Source organism: Dermacentor silvarum, chromosome 10 (genome assembly GCF_013339745.2).
Source record: "Dermacentor silvarum isolate Dsil-2018 chromosome 10, BIME_Dsil_1.4, whole genome shotgun sequence".
NCBI classification, from domain to species: domain Eukaryota; kingdom Metazoa; phylum Arthropoda; class Arachnida; order Ixodida; family Ixodidae; genus Dermacentor; species Dermacentor silvarum.
The window spans coordinates 116,648,274-116,666,246 of record NC_051163.1 but is presented as its reverse complement, the minus strand read 5'-3'; positions in this window follow the sequence as shown (position 1 = coordinate 116,666,246).

The window sequence follows — 17,973 nt, the reverse complement described above, 5'->3', positions numbered from 1 at the left end:
TAGCTTGTTGCAAGCGTAGAATTCTCTCCATTACCGCCTTCGCCAAGAGCGCAGTTTGCGGCTGATAATTATTCTTCCCTGGGTATGTTATGCGCAAATGAGGTGCGCATTAGTGCGACAACTTTTCTGACAAATCTCAGCGGGCGCTTTACTTTAGGCGAAAGAGATTGAATAGTAGAGAAGTATCTATGTGGCACGTTGAAAACAGCGCCAAAACAAACATCCACAGAAAAATAAACTGGCGCCAAAGCTGCTAATAATATCTCCCGTATATCGGCCGCATGTGTTTCATATCCTGTCGGTCAAATTCTGTCGGCGGTGTTGATCGCATGAAAATGGGCATACCGTCTGCCAAGCACAACGCCACGAGAACTCGCACCCAGGGAAGCTGCGCAGAGGGAAGGGCGGTAGTGTCGCCATCTGCCGCTGCATCCGTGCCCCACTTGATCCACACCTGCTCCGTCGCAAAGGCACAGGCAGCTGCTACGAACATGAGGACCCCCGTGACTGCAGGCCATTGTGTGAGGCGGAGGAGGCTGCATAGCAACTGCCACCCTGTCTGGCCGGAGAAGGAAAGAAAGAAAGCGTGGTTTAGTGTGCTGGTTAGGTGTTAACCGAATAGGCCGACCTCTTAGGTTTTTAATGAACAGTAGGAGATCCAGCAGGGGGTACTATTGCTATACAGGTAATGTGTAGTACCGCTGCGTACCATAGCCATGTTGCTATGTTGCGCGGCTACGTCCCCTGAGCAGCAAATTGATCCCTATTCCTGTATTCCTTGTAAGGCGTGACCACTATTCCAGCACCTAATAACTTTTAAAGACACGTGTTGGCTTCTCGCCGGTCTAGAAAAGATGGCCGAGCAGGAGAGACATAACCCTACGTAAATTCGATGAGTTGCTCAGCGATTGTTGCAGTCAGCAGTGCCGCTATCTTGTGGCGAATCGCGCGTATGTAGGGCAGCATGGTCATTGTATGAACACGCGTATCCAGAACCATCAGTGTTCTCTGTCAGTATCAGTGCTATGTTCCCGCTAGCAACATATTGCCGTGCGTGCGACAATGCCCCGCAGCGACAGTTCTTGGGTCGCAATCAACTAACAAATGCAGTAACAGAAGCATTTCACATTAGCGCATTAGAAGACGGGTGCATCACTAATACGTGAGTACTTCTTCCAGCGAATCGAGTTCAATATTTTAACATTCCTTGGGTACGTGATTTCTGTGGGATATGTCACTATTATAATGTAAATATGCCACGATGCCGTTGTCGCTCCTTGCCTAATTTCTGCTTTGCGCCTTGTCATTCAAATATCATAGTATTGCATTATGCCTGTGTTCATTGTACATAGGAGTTGTCTTTTAAATAAAAAAAAAGTCCGCGTTTCCTACGGGCTCCATCTTTCACTGCCATCGTCCTGTCACAATGCCTAATTCAGCTATGAATCCACACGAAGCTCCCATCTGTGTTTTTTTCGCTGTAACCGAAATTAAATTACGTAGCTGAAACCATCTATATTCTACTAATGTTGCCATAATGTCCTGCCTAGAGCCTCTATAAAGGATAGAGCTGTTGGCCATATATAAAAGCACGATCACTTAAGGCAGAGGTACAAAAGTGTTGCACTGAGACTTCGGGAACTCCCAGCAGAACGCGTGCTACGAGAAGCATTTCATTAAATTCGAATTAACCAGGAGCAAAAATTATAGCGAAATGTGCACAGGGGGCCTGCGCAGCGAATGCGGCAAGAAGAAGAGCGTGACGTGAGCGCCTAAAAATAGGGCGGGCAAAGTGTTTGAGCGATGGCGCATAGCCGTTGCATGATATAATATCATGTCAGCGAATTGTTGTGTCAGCTTACGGAATTCTGATTAAATTATGGAATAATACGTGCCAAAATCCCAATCTAATTATAAGACACGCCGTAGTGGGGTACTCAGAAATAACTTGGACCACCTGGGGTTCTTTAACGTGCACCTGTAGCTAAATACACGGGTATTTTCTCACTTCGCCCCCATCAAAATGTGGCGGCCGTAGCCAGGACAGGGATTTGATCCCGCGACCTCGTGCTTAGCAGCCCAACACCATATCCACTAAGCAAACACGGCGGGTTCAGATAATTTCGGTGACCGAATTAGGTGACAGAAATTACCGGTGGACTGCATAAGTGATAACTGGAAATAGCAACTTGGAGAGCGAAATGAATACGAATGAAAAAGTGCCACAAAGGAGTGATACTAAATGCTTAGCAATGAATAATGGCCTTTTTGACCATTACTATATGATGATAACAGTATTCACTTTGTAACGAAGATTTGACATCACGGCTGCACATTATGAGGCACGTATAGCATTGTCCAGTAATGGCATAAATGCCCAGTGCTAGGATCAAATAAACATGTTGTTAACATATCGAAGTCACTTCAGAGCATCTGTGATCATCTATTATCAATAAAGTATAGCAAAGCAGCTTTGTTGGCCAGCTGACAAATGCATTATTTACTATCCGGATAAGTGGGCTATGCGCTTCTTCTCGGGCGACGGAAGACAAAAGTAGAAGTGGAACATATTTTCTTTTATGAGGCAAGGGCCATGCCTGACTGTTTCAATCGGCTTATGTGGTGGCGAAGCGAATTATATTTATTTACGGATCTAGTAGGACATCCGAAACCACAAATCTGAGCGCGAGTGGTCGCTGTTTACCCTCAAAAGTCCGGCTGCGTAAGCGATCTGCTGTAATCTTCTTGTGCTTAAGATTGAGGATAATAATGAAAATAAATTCAATAACCCCATTTGTGCATACAGGTGTACAGCTTCCCGTATTATTAGGTCTATAGCACGGGCGCCGATCACGCGTTATTTTAGTGCCGTTAAGCGGCGATAATCGGCGAAACCGGCAGAAGTACTCTCGAGTGCACTAAGCACTCTTCTGTGCAAGATTCGTCTAATGCGATGTTCACTTCAGGACGACGTACAACCATATTATAGTGTTCTCGCGCGATATACTTATTAATGTGGGAAGCTGTACATAAACAGGGATAAAAGCTTCAATTCTTGCAACTTCCCTAGCCCGACATACCCAAGCTTTACATTGACAGCTTGAAGACGACATAAATATGCATAGTTTGCAAAATACACATTATACACAAGCTGCAATACAGCGGGATAGCATATTCCCCCGGAGGTAAACCACGAATACATCAAGTATTGAAAACAGCACGTTGGATACAGCAGTTTAAGTAAAGCGTCACCGTACATAGTGTTCATTGGCGTTCATTAGAAAGCGCGAAGCTATGTAACCTTTTCAGCAAATAATAAGTTAACATTTAAAATTTATAGTTCGTGCGTGCTCCTAGAATATACCCATGCTCACAATGTCAAGACAAGAGAGAAGAAGGATTTTCTTTTAAATTATCTAGACTGCGCATATATACGCAATTGTTCGCAACGTCGAATCTAAAATATATCAGTATTCAATATTCATATAGAAGGTTAACATTAATTTGAATTTTACGAACAGCTCAGAGGTGTGAAAATGGTAAGGATGACCTGCAGACCAGCGAAGAGCCTACTTTAAAAAATAAGTAAATACTTTTTTTGCCCACTCCTTATTTCCATTAGCCCAAATTAAATCCACTGTGGTAGAGACTTAGACGCTGAAGATGCTAGCAGTGATTGCAAAAAGCGACCATTTCAGTCAGGCCTCATCATCATCATCAGCAGCAGCAGCCTATTTATGTCCACTGCCGGACGAAGGCCCCTCCGCTCCCTGTGATCTCCAATTTCCCCTTGCGCTATCTGATTCCAACTAGCGCCTGCCAATTTCCTAACTTCATCACCCCTAACTTCTTAAACCTTAAAAACGGTAGCGTTTGTGACGTAGATAACCTACAATTAGGACCAATAAAGTACGTAGTACATGAGATAGCGCGTCCATTAACGCACATTTTTAATCTTATCCTCTCCACTGGTGTATTTCCAAAAAACATGCAGATTGCAAAAGCAACTTTAATTTTTAAGGGCGGTGACAGAAATGTATTGAAGAACTATAGACCCATATCAATTTTACCCGTTTTTTCCAAAGCGATAGAAAAGCTCTTGTTTATAAGATTGACTAACTATTTTTCTAAGCAATCATTACTACACAATTTTCAGCATGGATTTCGTCAACATTGTTCGACGGAAACCGCGCTGCCAAAGCAAAAAAAAAAAAATCTTAAAAAACTTTTCACACCGTAATTTAGCACTAGCAGTATATGTAGATCTATCGAAAGCCTTTGATTCATTACAGCATGAAATACTACTTGACAAATTGCAGTCACACGGTGTACACGGCATTGCGTATGATCTCCTAGCTTCTTCCTTAAGGCATCGTAAGCAATACGTATCTAGAGCCACATGGATGACAATAATTACTTCCCGCACACCATGATAGGCTTTAGAGGAAATCTATCAACGCAAGACATCATGCTAAGACTCTTAGAAGAGGTCTTACACCCTATTCACAGGAAAAGAACCAGAGCTGTCTTAGCCCTAGATCTAACAAAAGTCTTTGACAACATTAAGCATGAGGCAATCATGTTTGCATTGGAGAAACTCTATGTCGGACACAAAACATACAACTATATCAAAGCCTTCCTCTCCGACAGGACTGCCGAACTCCAGCTAGGCTCCGTCGCATCTTCCATATTGCAACTTGGCAGCAAAGGAACTCCACAGGGATCAGTGCTATCTCCTTTCCTATTTAACATCTCTCTTATTCCGCTAGCTACTGCACTTGGCACAATCCATGGTTTGAGACACTCACTATATGCTGACGATATCACCCTCTTGGCTAATACTGGAAGTGATAGTGAGATAGAGGAAACACAGGAGCAGATCGAGTGTCATATTGTCACCCAGCTATTACAGCTAGAATAGTTCACCAGCAACAGATAGGCAAAAAAACACGTCAGCCTTTAATAATGGCTGGACCTCGGAGAGCGCGCGCGCAACCACGAACTTCGTCGTTCTCGCCTCAAGGGGCCAGTGTCACCACGTGCCAACTTATTTCGCGTCATTGCTCCCCTCTCAAAAGCGACCGACCCGGTCGCTTCAAGGGCATGGGGCGAGCAATATGGGCAAGAGTGTCAACATGGAAAGAAAAAAAAAACATACAGGAATGTACACAGTGCTGAAGCGGTTTGTGAGGGTTGCTTATCCCTCGCGTGCGTAGTACGGCTTCATCCGTACTACGTGGACGACTTCAGCACGGGGACGGCGTCGGTTCGAACTAGGATCAGAGCTTTGAGGCACCACCTCATAGTTCACATCACTGAGGCGGCGTACAACTTCGTAGGGGCCGAAATAGCGGCGCAACAATTTCTCCGAGAGCCCACGGTGTCGGATAGGTGTCCACACCCACACGCGGTCGCCTGGTGAGTACTGGACGTTCCGTCGGGTCCGGTTGTAACGGCAGGCGTCGGTATTCTGCTGGGTGCGGATGCGATTCCGAGCAAGCTGGCGAGCTTCCTCCGCTTTCTCGACGAACTCCTCAGTGGTGTCATTACTTGTGGCTCCGTGGTCTACCGGGAGCATGGCGTCTAAGGGGGTTGTAACGCGACGTCCGTAAACGAGCTCGAATGGTGTAAACTCGGTGGTTTCCTGCACAGCGGTATTGTAAGCAAACGTCACGTATGGCAAAATTTCATCCCATGTCTTGTGTTCCACATCAATGTACATGGATAGCATGTCGGCCAATGTTCTGTTCAGGCGCTCTGTTAAGCCGTTAGTCTGGGGATGATAGGCTGTGGTCCTTCGGTGGTCAGTATGCGTCAGCGTGACGACTTGTTGCAACAACTCCGCTGTAAACGCTGCACCGCGATCAGTAATGAGCACAGCGGGTGCACCGTGACGAAGCACGATGTTGTGGACGAAGAAGCTGGCGACTTCAGCAGCAGTTCCCCGCGGCACAGCTTTTGTCTCCGAATAGCGAGTTAAATAATCGGTTGCCACGATTATCCACTTGTTTTGCAAGGAAGACGTGGGGAACGGACCAAGAAGGTCCATTCCCACTTGCTGGAACGGCGCCGGAGGCGGATCCAAAGGCTGAAGGAGGCCGGCAGGCTTGACGGGTGGGACTTTACGCCTCTGACAGTCACGGCACGTTCGCACATAGCGCTGAACCGACGAAAATAGGTGTGGCCAATAGTATTTCCGCCGTATGCGCGCTAATGTCCTCGCGAAGCCTAAGTGGCCGGCACAGTGGCCGTCGTGACACGCCTGTAAAACTTCCTCGCGCAGCGCCGTCGGAACGACGAGAAGGAACGTTTCTTGGCTGTTCTCGAAATTTTTCTTGTACAGGACATCGTTCCGCAGGCAGTACGATGTCAATCCTCGTGAAAGTGGGCGTGGGACAACAACGTCAGCTCCCTCGAGATATCGGATGACTGGAAGCAGTTCAGAGTCTGCACGTTGGTAGTCAGCCATGCGCACCACGTCGACGACACCAAGAAACGGCAAATCTAGCTCCAAGTCGGAGGATGTCGAGGGAATAGGAGAACGTGACAAGCAGTCAGCGTCGCTATGCTTACGGCCCGATCTGTAGACAACAGTCATGTCGTATTCCTGGAGGCGGAGGCTACAACGAGCGAGGCGACCTGACGGGTCTCGTAGATTGGCAAGCCAGCAGAGCGAATGGTGGTCACTGATCGCTCGAAATGGCCGGCCGTATAAGTAAGGTCGGAACTTGCTGATGGCCCACACGACTGCTAAACATTCTTTTTCGGTGGTCGAATAATTAGCTTCTGCTTTTGTGAGACTACGGCTCGCGTACGCAATTACACGTTCTGCGCCGTCTTGCCATTGAACCAGAATAGCCCCGAGTCCTACGTTGCTTGCGTCTGTGTGAATTTCAGTTGGCGCGGTGTCATCAAAATGCGCCAGCACTGGAGCGGATTGAAGGCGTTTGCGCAATTCGGTGAAGGCCAGCTCTTGGTCTTCCGTCCACGCAAAGGGCACATCTTGTCGCGTCAGTCTCGTGAGAGGTTCAGCAATCCTCGAGAAGCCTTCAACGAAACGGCGGTAGTAAGCGCAGAGGCCCAGGAACCGCTGAACAGCCTTCTTGTCTTTAGGGTGAGGAAACTCGGCAACGGCAGCGAGCTTTTCTGGGTCTGGTCGTACTCCTTGGGAGCTGACCACGTGGCCTAAAAACTTGAGTTCCCGGAAGCCAAAGTAACATTTTTCAGGCTTGATGGTGAGGTTTGCCTTGCGTATTGCGGTAAGGACACTTCGTAGTCGGGTGAGATGTTCATCGAACGTGTTGGAAAACACAACAACGTCGTCAAGGTACACTAGACACGTCTGCCACTTTAGTCCGACGAGTACAGTGTCCATCATTCGTTGAAACGTAGCAGGAGCGGAACAGAGACCGAAAGGCAGGACTTTAAATTCGTATAGCCCGTCGGGAGTCACGAAGGCGGTTTTTTCACGGTCACGCTCGTCCACTTCGATTTGCCAGTACCCTGACTTTAGGTCTAACGAAGTAAAGAACTCAGCATGGCGCAGACGGTCCAAAGCGTCATCGATCCGTGGCAGGGGGTAAACGTCGCGTTTGGTGACTCGGTTAAGCCGTCTGTAGTCAACGCAGAAGGGGAGCGTGTTGTCTTTCTTTTTTACTAGCACGACAGGGGACGCCCACGGACTTGTCGACGGCTGGATGACGTCATCATTGAGCATTTCTTCAACTTGACGCTTAATTGCCTCCCGCTCCATAGGTGACACGCGGTACGGGTGCTGACGAACAGGCCGCGCCGACTCCTCTGTAACTATCCGGTGTTGCGTAATGGAGGTGCGCTGGACTCTAGATTCTGTGGAAAAACAGCCAGAGAATTCTGTCACTAGGCCCAGTAGCTGATCCTTCTGTACATCTGCTAAGTCAGCATTAATGTGGACGCGGGTACTCAGGCTGGCGTGAGTTGTTGCATCCGGTGAAGTCACTTGTAACGTGCCGACGTCGGAGAAGTCAGCAATGCCGTTCAGAAAGGCCACAGCTGTACCTTGAGGGACGTGCTGATACTCATGGCTGAAATTTGTCAGCAAAACTTGCGAGCACTTATTCTGTATTCGAACAAGGCCCCGGGCGATGCAGATGTGTCTTTCGAGCAACAGCGGGATATTTGCCTCGGCAATATCCTCATAGTCGTCGAATGCGTCGCAGGTTACGAGGGTCAATACGCTGCTCCTTGGCGGCACCGTAATGTTCTCGTCGACAATCCTCAAGGCGTTGACATACATGTCGTCAGTGCTGCTCCCTGCTAAGGCCTGCGCCGTTGAAAACGTTACCAGCGACTTTTGTAGGTTTATCACGGCTCCATTAGCCTGCAGAAAGTCCATTCCCAGAATTAGGTCCCTCGAACAGCTTGGGAGGATAACGAAATCTCCGAGGTACGTAAACCCACGAATGCTCACTCGCGCTGTGCATCTTCCTACCGGGGTTAGCAGATGGCCTCCTGCAGTGCGAATCTGCGACCCAGTCCACTCGGTAGAAACTTTCTTCAGCTTGCAGGCAAGGTCCATGCTCATAACTGAGGTGTCCGCTCCAGTGTCGATTAATGCTGTTATGTCTTCGCCGTCTACGGTGACGGGAATGTTCGACGTTATTACCTCTCGTACGGTGTTTGACTGCGTCTGTAGGTCTGCGTCGTTCTGTTTTCGTCGTTGTCGTCGTAGTGGAGGATCTTGCGCACAGTCGACGTCAGCGGCCTCACCTCCGGAGGTCGCTGAACTCAGTTTTCCCGAGCCGCCGGGCTTGGCGAGCGGCGTCTGAGAGCGCCGCGAGAGAAGGCTTGGCTTGGTGATGGTGACCTGTAACGAGCAGGAGACGACGAACGGGGCTCGTGCCATCGTTGATCACCATTGCGACGATTCGCGACGAAACTCTCTATTTCCGGCGGCCGCTCACCAGGTCGTGGACGAGGTGCATTTGGTGCGAATCCTCGGAGCCCCACATGACGATAAGGACACATTCTGTAGATGTGCCCGGCTTCGCCACAATGGTAACAAAGGGGCTTGTAGTCTGCGGTGCGCCAGACGTCGCTCTTCCTAGTTCTTGCTTCTGCGATGTGCGGTGTGCTGCGAGGCCTGAAGCTAACGTCCAATTGCTGAGCGGGGTGTACCATGCTATACGCGCTTGAGGGTGGTGGACGACGTACTGCTTCTGCGTAACTCATTTCAGGACGTGGTCTCTGCTGTGGTGCCTCGTACTGTTCAGGAACATGGACGGCCTGTCGGACCTCGGCGCGCACCATTTCCGCAATGGAAAATTGTCCCACAGAGGCAGCGGTCGTCTGCATCTTCTGCAGTTCCTCCTTGATGACAGCCCTGATGAGTTCTCGCAAGGCGCCGACGTCGTTGCCGAGGGTAACGGCAGAGAGCTCCCTTGAAATCACGGCGTCGCGGTTGTATTGCCTGGCCCGCTGTTGAAGGGCCTTTTCCATGGTGGTGGCTTCGTCGTGGAACTCTGCCACTGTCGTCGGCGGATTTCGAGTGAGGCCAGCAAAGATTTCCTCTTTGACGCCGCGCATTAGGTGGCGCACCTTCTTTGCTTCAGTCATAGAGGGGTCCGCACGTCGGAAGAGCCGATTCATGTCTTCTACGTACGCCGTCACTCGCTCATTCGGGCCTTGAATTCTCGACTCCAGTGCTAACTCCGCCCTCTCCTTCCGGTCCGCCCTGGCGAAGGCATTGAGGAACTGCCGACGAAATTCTTCCCATGACGTCAGTGTCGCCTCGTGGTTCTCAAACCATATTTTCAAGAGCGAAGTACACGTAGCGAAGCTTACGCTCGTGGGTCCAGTCGTTGACGTTGGCGACCCGGTCAAAATGGTCAAGCCAGTCGTCGGCGTCCTCTGAAGCACTCCCGTGGAAATGATTCGGCGTCCGGATCTGATTGACGACCACGTGCGATGCTGCAGTAGCGGCAGGAGGTGGTTGGTTCGTCATTCTACTTCGTTCGGGTAGCAGACCGTGCTGTGGCTGGAGTTCCTGGAGACGCCGGCTGGTACGTACGTGCACAGGGGTAAGCTCGTCCGAACTACTCGCCGGGTTTAGGTCTGGGGTACGCTCCGGAGATCTTAACATCGACCGTACCCAGCACTTCCACCAGAAATGTCACCCAGCCATTACAGCTAGAATAGTTCACCAGCAACAGATAGGCAAAAAAACACGTCAGCCTTTAATAACGGCTGGACCTCGGAGAGCGCGCGCGCAACCACGAACTTCGTCGTTCTCGCCTCAAGGGGCCAGTGTCACCACTTGCCAACTTATTTCGCGTCAATATCATGTGAATCAAATAGGCCTGTCATGCTCCCCCCAAAAGTCACAACTTCTGATTATAAGGGCTCAACCACGAACAAAGACACCTCACCCAAAAATTAAGGTGGTGGTAGATGACACGTACGTACAAGAGGTGCAGACCCTTAGAATTCTGGGAATGCACGTACAAAACAACAGAATGAACGCATTCACCCCGAGTAAAATCATAGTATGCGTTAGCCAAACAAACAGGCTAATTAGGCCAGTAGCAAACAAGCATAAAGGCATGAAGGAAGCGGATCTCAGGCAACTTGTCCAAGCCTTCGTCCTGAGCCGCATAGTATATTCCCTTCCTTACCTGCACCTCTACCCGGCTGAAAAGAAGATCGATTGCCCAATTAGACAATCATACAAATCAGCCCTTCACCTACCTAGATACACGGCTAATGAGAAGCTCCTTGAATTGGGAATTCACAATACCCTAGAGGAGCTGGTCGAGGGACACAGACTAGCCCAACTGGAGAGGCTATCCAAAACACAAGTAGGAAGACACCTACTGGAGGACCTGGGGATCCGATACGGATCCACACACACCTCAATATGTAAACTTCCCCTAATATACCACAGAAATTTAAGGATAGACCCAATAACAAAAAACATGCATCCTGAACATCACAAGGAGAGAAGGAGAGCAAGAGCTAAAGCTCTACATAAACACTGCTCGGGTCTGCAGGATATAGTCCACGTCGACGTTGCGAAATACCCAAGTCGAGGTGCCTTCTCTATAGGCATAGTCAACAATCAAGGTCAGGCCCACTCCGCAGCAACAATTTGTTGCATGCATGCAGAGGAAGCAGAAGAGGCAGCTATAGCTCTGGCTATAAATGGCACCACCACGGAAACCATTTTTAGCGATTCCAAAACCGCAGTTAGAAATTTGGTTGGCGAAGATTGCGTAATAGAGATGGCCATAACATGTCTCTAGGTTCAATGCTTGTATCCTGCCACTTGTGTAACTGCTGGAAATGGGGTCACAGGTTCAGCCAAAGCATTTCGCAAAATGCCTGTGTGTTAGAAGGCTGATAAAAAAATCACCAATATGTCTTTCTTGAGAGTGTGAGGATTATGCACTCAGTACAGCCACATTGAGCCACTTGGGGCAACGTTGCTCTCTTCATTTGGATGGGTAGAGACACAGAATACTGTGGGAACTGCGGCTGTAATCCGCGAGCAGTGGTGCGAGCAGTGGAGGACGACCAACGTGTCAGCAGTGGCGCGAGAGGAGTGGCTGGACGCCGCTGACCAGGGCTAAGGACGTGTGGGCTAGGTCTGCGGGGCTGCGCGGGTCTGTACGTGATTGCATTCAGCAGTATGGCGCACACGTTGCGTAAGTTTAGACGAAATTGCTGGTGACCTTTATGAAGCATGGCAAAAAAGTTGACTCAGCATGCGTGGTTCTGAGATCAGTCTGCACCCACGACGTTGTCGATTGTGCCGCGAACTAGCGCAACCATTTATGAAAAAAAATAGCTGAGGTTTAACTCTTGTAAACCTAGTTATCAAGAGCGAAAGGCCTGTTTGGCTTGGTTTTGCAAAGACTATGCACACGGTCTTTCATTATAACACGCGTTCGCGTTTGTTAAGCTTCGCTATAACGTGCTAATCCGGCCTCCCTTTACTCCGGTGTTTCAGCAGCCAGCCTTTGCTTGAGATTTCGCCGCCTGCTGTCTAGATATAGCTACTGCATGATTGGATTCAGCCTATCGCTTGCGCTGAAGCGCACGTACAGACGGCCCAGCCGGCGCGCCATCAATGGCGAGACTGAGCGACCAAGCGCCGGCGAAGCAGCCGTTGTGACCCTCGCCTAGCCACGTGGTACGGCAGCGGCAAGGCTCCGAGCGAGCGCAGCTGCGACGCCTCTCCGCAGCCGATCACGTGGCGTGACGTCACACCTGCCACACTTGCGCTCCGGCGCCTCAAGGTCATTCCGACTCGATGAATTACCTTGCGAGGCATGGCGTAGTGGAGCTTTCGCTCTAAAAGTGAATGGGACGTTAACAGGGCAGTTTTTTTTCGAAACCTTTGTAAACATTCCTTACCGCGCCGTTGCCGACATCACATGCTCACCTTCTTGGACTGTCCAAACTCTTCCTGAGTTATCCTTCCAACTACGTCGTTTTCTTCCATTCGTTCAGCGTTCGTTCTGAAAGATTACAAAATATCTTGCTTCTGGAGTTGAACTCCCAGAAGCACCCATCTTCGAGCAAGGATTGCCAGTATACTGCTGTAAAAAGGGCATGATGAAAAAGAAGGTAGCAGGCTCTTCATGCATCACTTTATTACACCCGTTACGCACCTGTCACAAACTTATTTTGCCACAAACAGCGTCGATATTAAGAACAAGTATATGACAAGATGTTGCAGTGTTTACAATTAGAGGCAATGTGATGCTTAGCTTTTAGTGAATCATGGAAGGCAAACACATCTTTGTATTGCAATTGAAGTCGGCTATTTTAAGTGATGCAAACGTTTGCTTACTCATTGTTTGTGAGGAGGCGTGTCGTTCGATGAAGAAGAGCTTCACGAAAGTTTTGCGGTGACATTGGGTCGTTTATAAGGTCGTCCAGTTTGTCGTAAACCTTAATCCGCTTTTTGTCCACTAAGATGAGCTTGTCCATGTAGTGCAAGTACTTTGCTTGATTGCATACCATAATTCGCGTCTGAAGAAAATGTGTGAAAAAGGCGACATTATTAGAATAAATTTGTGTGGAAGAAAGAGAATTGTATTATGCAGCCAAGCAGACAGACGGACGGAAGGATGAATGGACGGACAGACAGACGCATGAAAGTGCGCGACGTGCCCTAAGAATGCCAATGTTAATAAAGGTATAGGTGAGCAGAGCTCGAGTTACTAATCCATTCCAACCCTACCGCATTTACATGAATTTTTCCAAGTGATTTGGGTGGGTCAACCCCATACTTTCAAAGCCAGGTTGACAAAACTCAATCCTTGCTCAGCCTAGTTTTCGGCCCCATCGGCTTTCGGGCCGACAAGTCGACTCCAGACGACTTTGTCGGGTTTATGTAAACGTAGCTAGTCAGTCAAGGGAAGCAGGCATGTGTTTTGTTGGGCGACTTGCCTTATGTCTGAGCAGGCCTTTTTTTCCTATAACGTCCCTGAAGACACGGCTGGCCACAAGAGGGTCCAGAGCACTGAGCGGGTCGTCTAACAGGTATACATCACTTTGGCTGTAGACTGCCCTGGCGATGGAAATGCGCTGCTTTTGGCCACCACTGAGGTTACTTCCCTGCAAAAAAAGAGACAAATAATGTAGGTTAGCTACAGCGTTTTGTGTAAGCACACTATTTTCTTGATTGCATTATTGCGATAGCAATTATATGGACACTTAAAGGGCATTTCTGCCATCATCGTTGCCATCGGCGTCGCCGTGATGTTCCGTATAAAGTACAAGGGCAATAACATCATCGCCACGCGCTGTAAGTGCGAGTGAGTGAGCGTAATTGCGAGTGTAAGTGCGAGTGAAATCGTGCGAGGGTGAACCCACGATGGTGGCTCAATCTCGCGCGCGCAAGGGAGGAAATCTAGGAGGAAAGCGCACTGTTTTTCGTCGCGCGCAAGGCACCGGGGGGAGGCGAGGAATAGGCCAGGGGCCTTCTACTCTGGCGGCTGCTGCGTATGGCGCGGCCATGTGCGGCCTTATCTAGAAAACAATCTGCGATAGCGACAAAGTGTGCCGAGTGCTGCTACCTTCATGTGCGTTGTGCTCTCGCCGCTTAGTTCGCATTGAAGTAAGGCAGCACGTAGGTCAAATTCGATCGCGGCTGCTGCCGCACTTTCTCACTCCAGCGTATTGACAGCGAGTGCGCGCGCTCATGGAGTGAGTGAGATGAGTTCATGTTTGCTTGTGGGCGCGTGACACCATGCTTGTTTATTTAGCTAGTAAGCGAAGTTTGCAGGGCCCATAAGAATAGTATCCTTCCTTCGTATAGATCTGTACTAATTGGCAATCGCAAACGATGCTTCGACTTTCGGGCGAAACTACGGCTTTTTATTAATACAGCGTGATATGACGGGTGGTCGACTGCATTCTTTAAAAAAAATTACCGACGATTACGATACTCCTTGATGCAAAATTTCAGCGCTGCTGTATAAGTAATATTAACTGATGCCGTGGAAAATCTGTCTTGTGCTGCGTGTTGCAAACGGAGCGAAGTGGGGCGCGCCTGTCTCGTCCAATCTAGAGATAGCGAGAGCCCGCGCGTAGGTGACGCGTAGGCGCGATTCAGAGCAACCGTCGCCGACCGACCTCCCAGAAGATGCGCGCTACTCTGGCGCCATCTAGTATCCATCGTAGCCGCACTACGCTTCTCTTCTCACGCTTTCGCCATACGCTTTCTCAAGCTTTCGCTATACCCTGCTCCTCATTCCGTCTCATGGTTCCGCTGCACCCTCATCTCCAACTTCCCTCCTCGCGCCTCTTCTCACTCGCCGCTTTTCAATTTTTCGTGTTTTGCGGCGGTCGTGCGCTCGGTTACGCCGCCGCCGACGACGCCGATGCAGACGTTCGCCGCCAAGAATGGGCGCCTAAGAGCTGCGCTTTAACATATTGTATGCGTATGCGAGAATCATTCTCATGCGTACGATACAGGAATAGCATATAGTTTCCGGTTACCTTTCACAAACTGTGCTAGAAATCAAACTAGCCACACTACGGCAATTAAAGGATCGCGTAATATTTTTCCAGACGTGGAAACACGGATCCAAAGTTCTACCGGCGGTGGTGCGCCCTCAGCTACCGTGCTTTCTTCACCTTGACGAAAAAATTGAAATGCGGCGCGAAATATCACTCAGATAAATGTGTATACATTCGTTTATGCAACACAGTATGCTTGAAAAAGCGCACTACAAATATCACAGAGCTGAATTCGCTCAGGTTCCCGCATTCTTAAACAAAATAGCCACACTTTTGTTTGGGACACACTTTAGCCAAACATCGCCAGCGGATAACCGTGGCCAAAATTTTCAATCTTGCATAAAGCGCAGTATATGACGTTTAAGGTGCGTTGGGGGTAGCATTTTATATTCTACCTAGAAGTTCTATTTATAGTCAATGAAAGTTCAACAACGCTGTGGTAAAGCTCCCCTCCGAAGGAACATGTGCGCATACGTCTGCGAATCGAGCCCCCTTGTCCTTTGTTGCCCCGACATTTGGACTTTTTCGGGATTGGCTTCCCCCAATTTTGTTGCCATCGTTTGGTGTTTTGTAAACACACGTCCGATTATCAGAAATCAGAGTCGCGCGCGCGCACACGCACACCCACGCACACACACACGCACATGCACAAACGCGCGCACGCGAAGAAAATCTTCCTGATCAGTAATAGTGCAGGGGAGGTATTCTGTAAGTGTGCACCTAGTGGACTGTCCATTTGGGCGGTTCTCGATTGGCTCCAGCTGCACCAGCGAGAAGGAGACTGCCTCTTTCACTCCTTTCAACCGCCCAGGGGGGGGGGGGGGGGTGATGGGGCTTCAGCCCCTTCCCGAATTTTTTTCGGGCTGGCAGGCACTACCGACCAAAACAACCAACCGGCGCCGGGAATCATTCGGGATTTTGTCTACAATGTATTTTTCACGCTCGAAAAGACATTTCGGCGCGAACATTGCGAGCTCGGGCTGGATTTCGTGGCAACGCCCGGGCAACTGGAGTCACATAACGCAGGGAGCCCCATTCGAGCACAAACTTTCAAGGGTCTTTCGATGGCGATCGGGCGCGTTGCGGCATCTCGCAGCGACCGCGAAATCTACGAAGCGCGTGGATTTTGATTCCGAAAATCGATTATGTATAAAGTTCTCAAACTGTTGACGTGAAAGGTGCACTGACATTTCCAAAGGCGTGCTTTACATTTCAATTTTGGCACTTTATGGGTTTACTTTGATTTGCGTATCACGCAAATCAAAGGCAAACTATCATTACCAACGTTAAGTACCCGCCGTAATATTGCAATTTCTGTCATTGTTCCATAAGGTCATTCACTCTGACGAATTATCACTACCCTGTTTGAATCATCAAGTCTATACGTCGCGAAGATTGCACAACGCGCTCAGTTACGCCCGCCTATATGGTGCGACGCAATCATTTAATTCTTCTCCACTACCTCGCGCTATCCATCTCTGGAACAGCTTACCAGACAACATTGCATCACTTAGAGATCATGACGCTTTTTGTGTTCAGTTGAACAAACATTTTTCCACACACTGCGCTTAGTATTCTTAACGGCGCATAGTATCCTTAATTTAGCTATTGCAAGGGTACTTTTCAAACTGATGGCGTCTGTCTTTTCATACCACTGTCGGAGGGTTTTTTGTTTTTGACTACATAATGTATAATGACGCAATTGTATGGCGACTGTGTTATATTGTGTATTGTGGCTGTAATTCGTATTATATTACTCCTGCACGAATAGTTTGCACATATAGTTATCTGTTAATATTCTACTGCCCTGTAATTTGTACTCTGTAGAAATCTTCATATACAATGTATTGAATTGTACTGTATGCCCCCCCTCACCCTATGCCTCTTACGGGGCCTGTGAGGTATTATCAAATAAAAAAATAATGTTCTTATAAATTTGGGCCAACATGCGTCGCACTGGAGCCCTCGTGTCCAAATCGTTCCAGAAATGGAAACACGCGCTCGCAATCTTCCACACACACGAAAATACTAAATATCAATGTGACTGTCAGTTAGCAGCTGATCATTTTCTCCAAACATTTTCAGGAAGCGTGCCCAATCAGATCAATCAGCTGGACCAGGGCAGGAAAAGTAAAATATGATAAAACAGAAGAAAGTAAACGGCCTATTATTGAGAATTTTTTTGCGGGCGACAAGGTATGGCTCTCCGTGGCCATAGGGACAGTGGCCTTATCGATTTAAGCATAGCCCCCGCTGAAAATACAGGTACTTTCAGAGCGCTTCCTTGCATGCGAACTGATTGTGGAGATACATATCCGAAGAACCATTTGGAAAGTTGCCCCAGTAATTCCTCGTATTTAAGCCCGAATGTACAAAACCAAATTATAGAAATTTGTGGTGAAATTATCAAAGAAAGCCTAGATGCAAAAGAAAGCGCTGCAGGCTGCTTCTCCGTACTTGCTGACGAAACGACGGATATTGCGGGAATCGAACGGTTTACAGTTTGTGCAAGGTACTTAAACAAGGATGGCAACAACACCGAAGGAATGTGTTTAGATTTTAGCACCGAAATAGATGCCCTCTCTATTTGCGACTACAGGTTATATGTAAATGTGTACAAGCTGCTGCATATTCTAACCAGCGTTCCAGGGACAACTTCCAGTGCAGAGCGAATATTTACAACTTGAGATTACTAAAAACTACTTGCGCTCTACAATTTCTGAAGAACCCATGGTTAGGCTGCGCTTCTATATGCCCACAGAGACGTCGGCATCAACGTGTCTGAAGTCATTGACCGCTTCGCTAAACTTCCCCGCCGAGTAAAGTTTGTCTTTTAGACAGCGAAGCAGTAAAAATCAATGCAAGTAAAAAGCTCTGTTCCTTCAGGTCCATAAACTCGTAATTATGAAAACGTATGACTGTTCATTAACTTTTAAAACCGTAGAAATTTTCGCCGTTTATTCA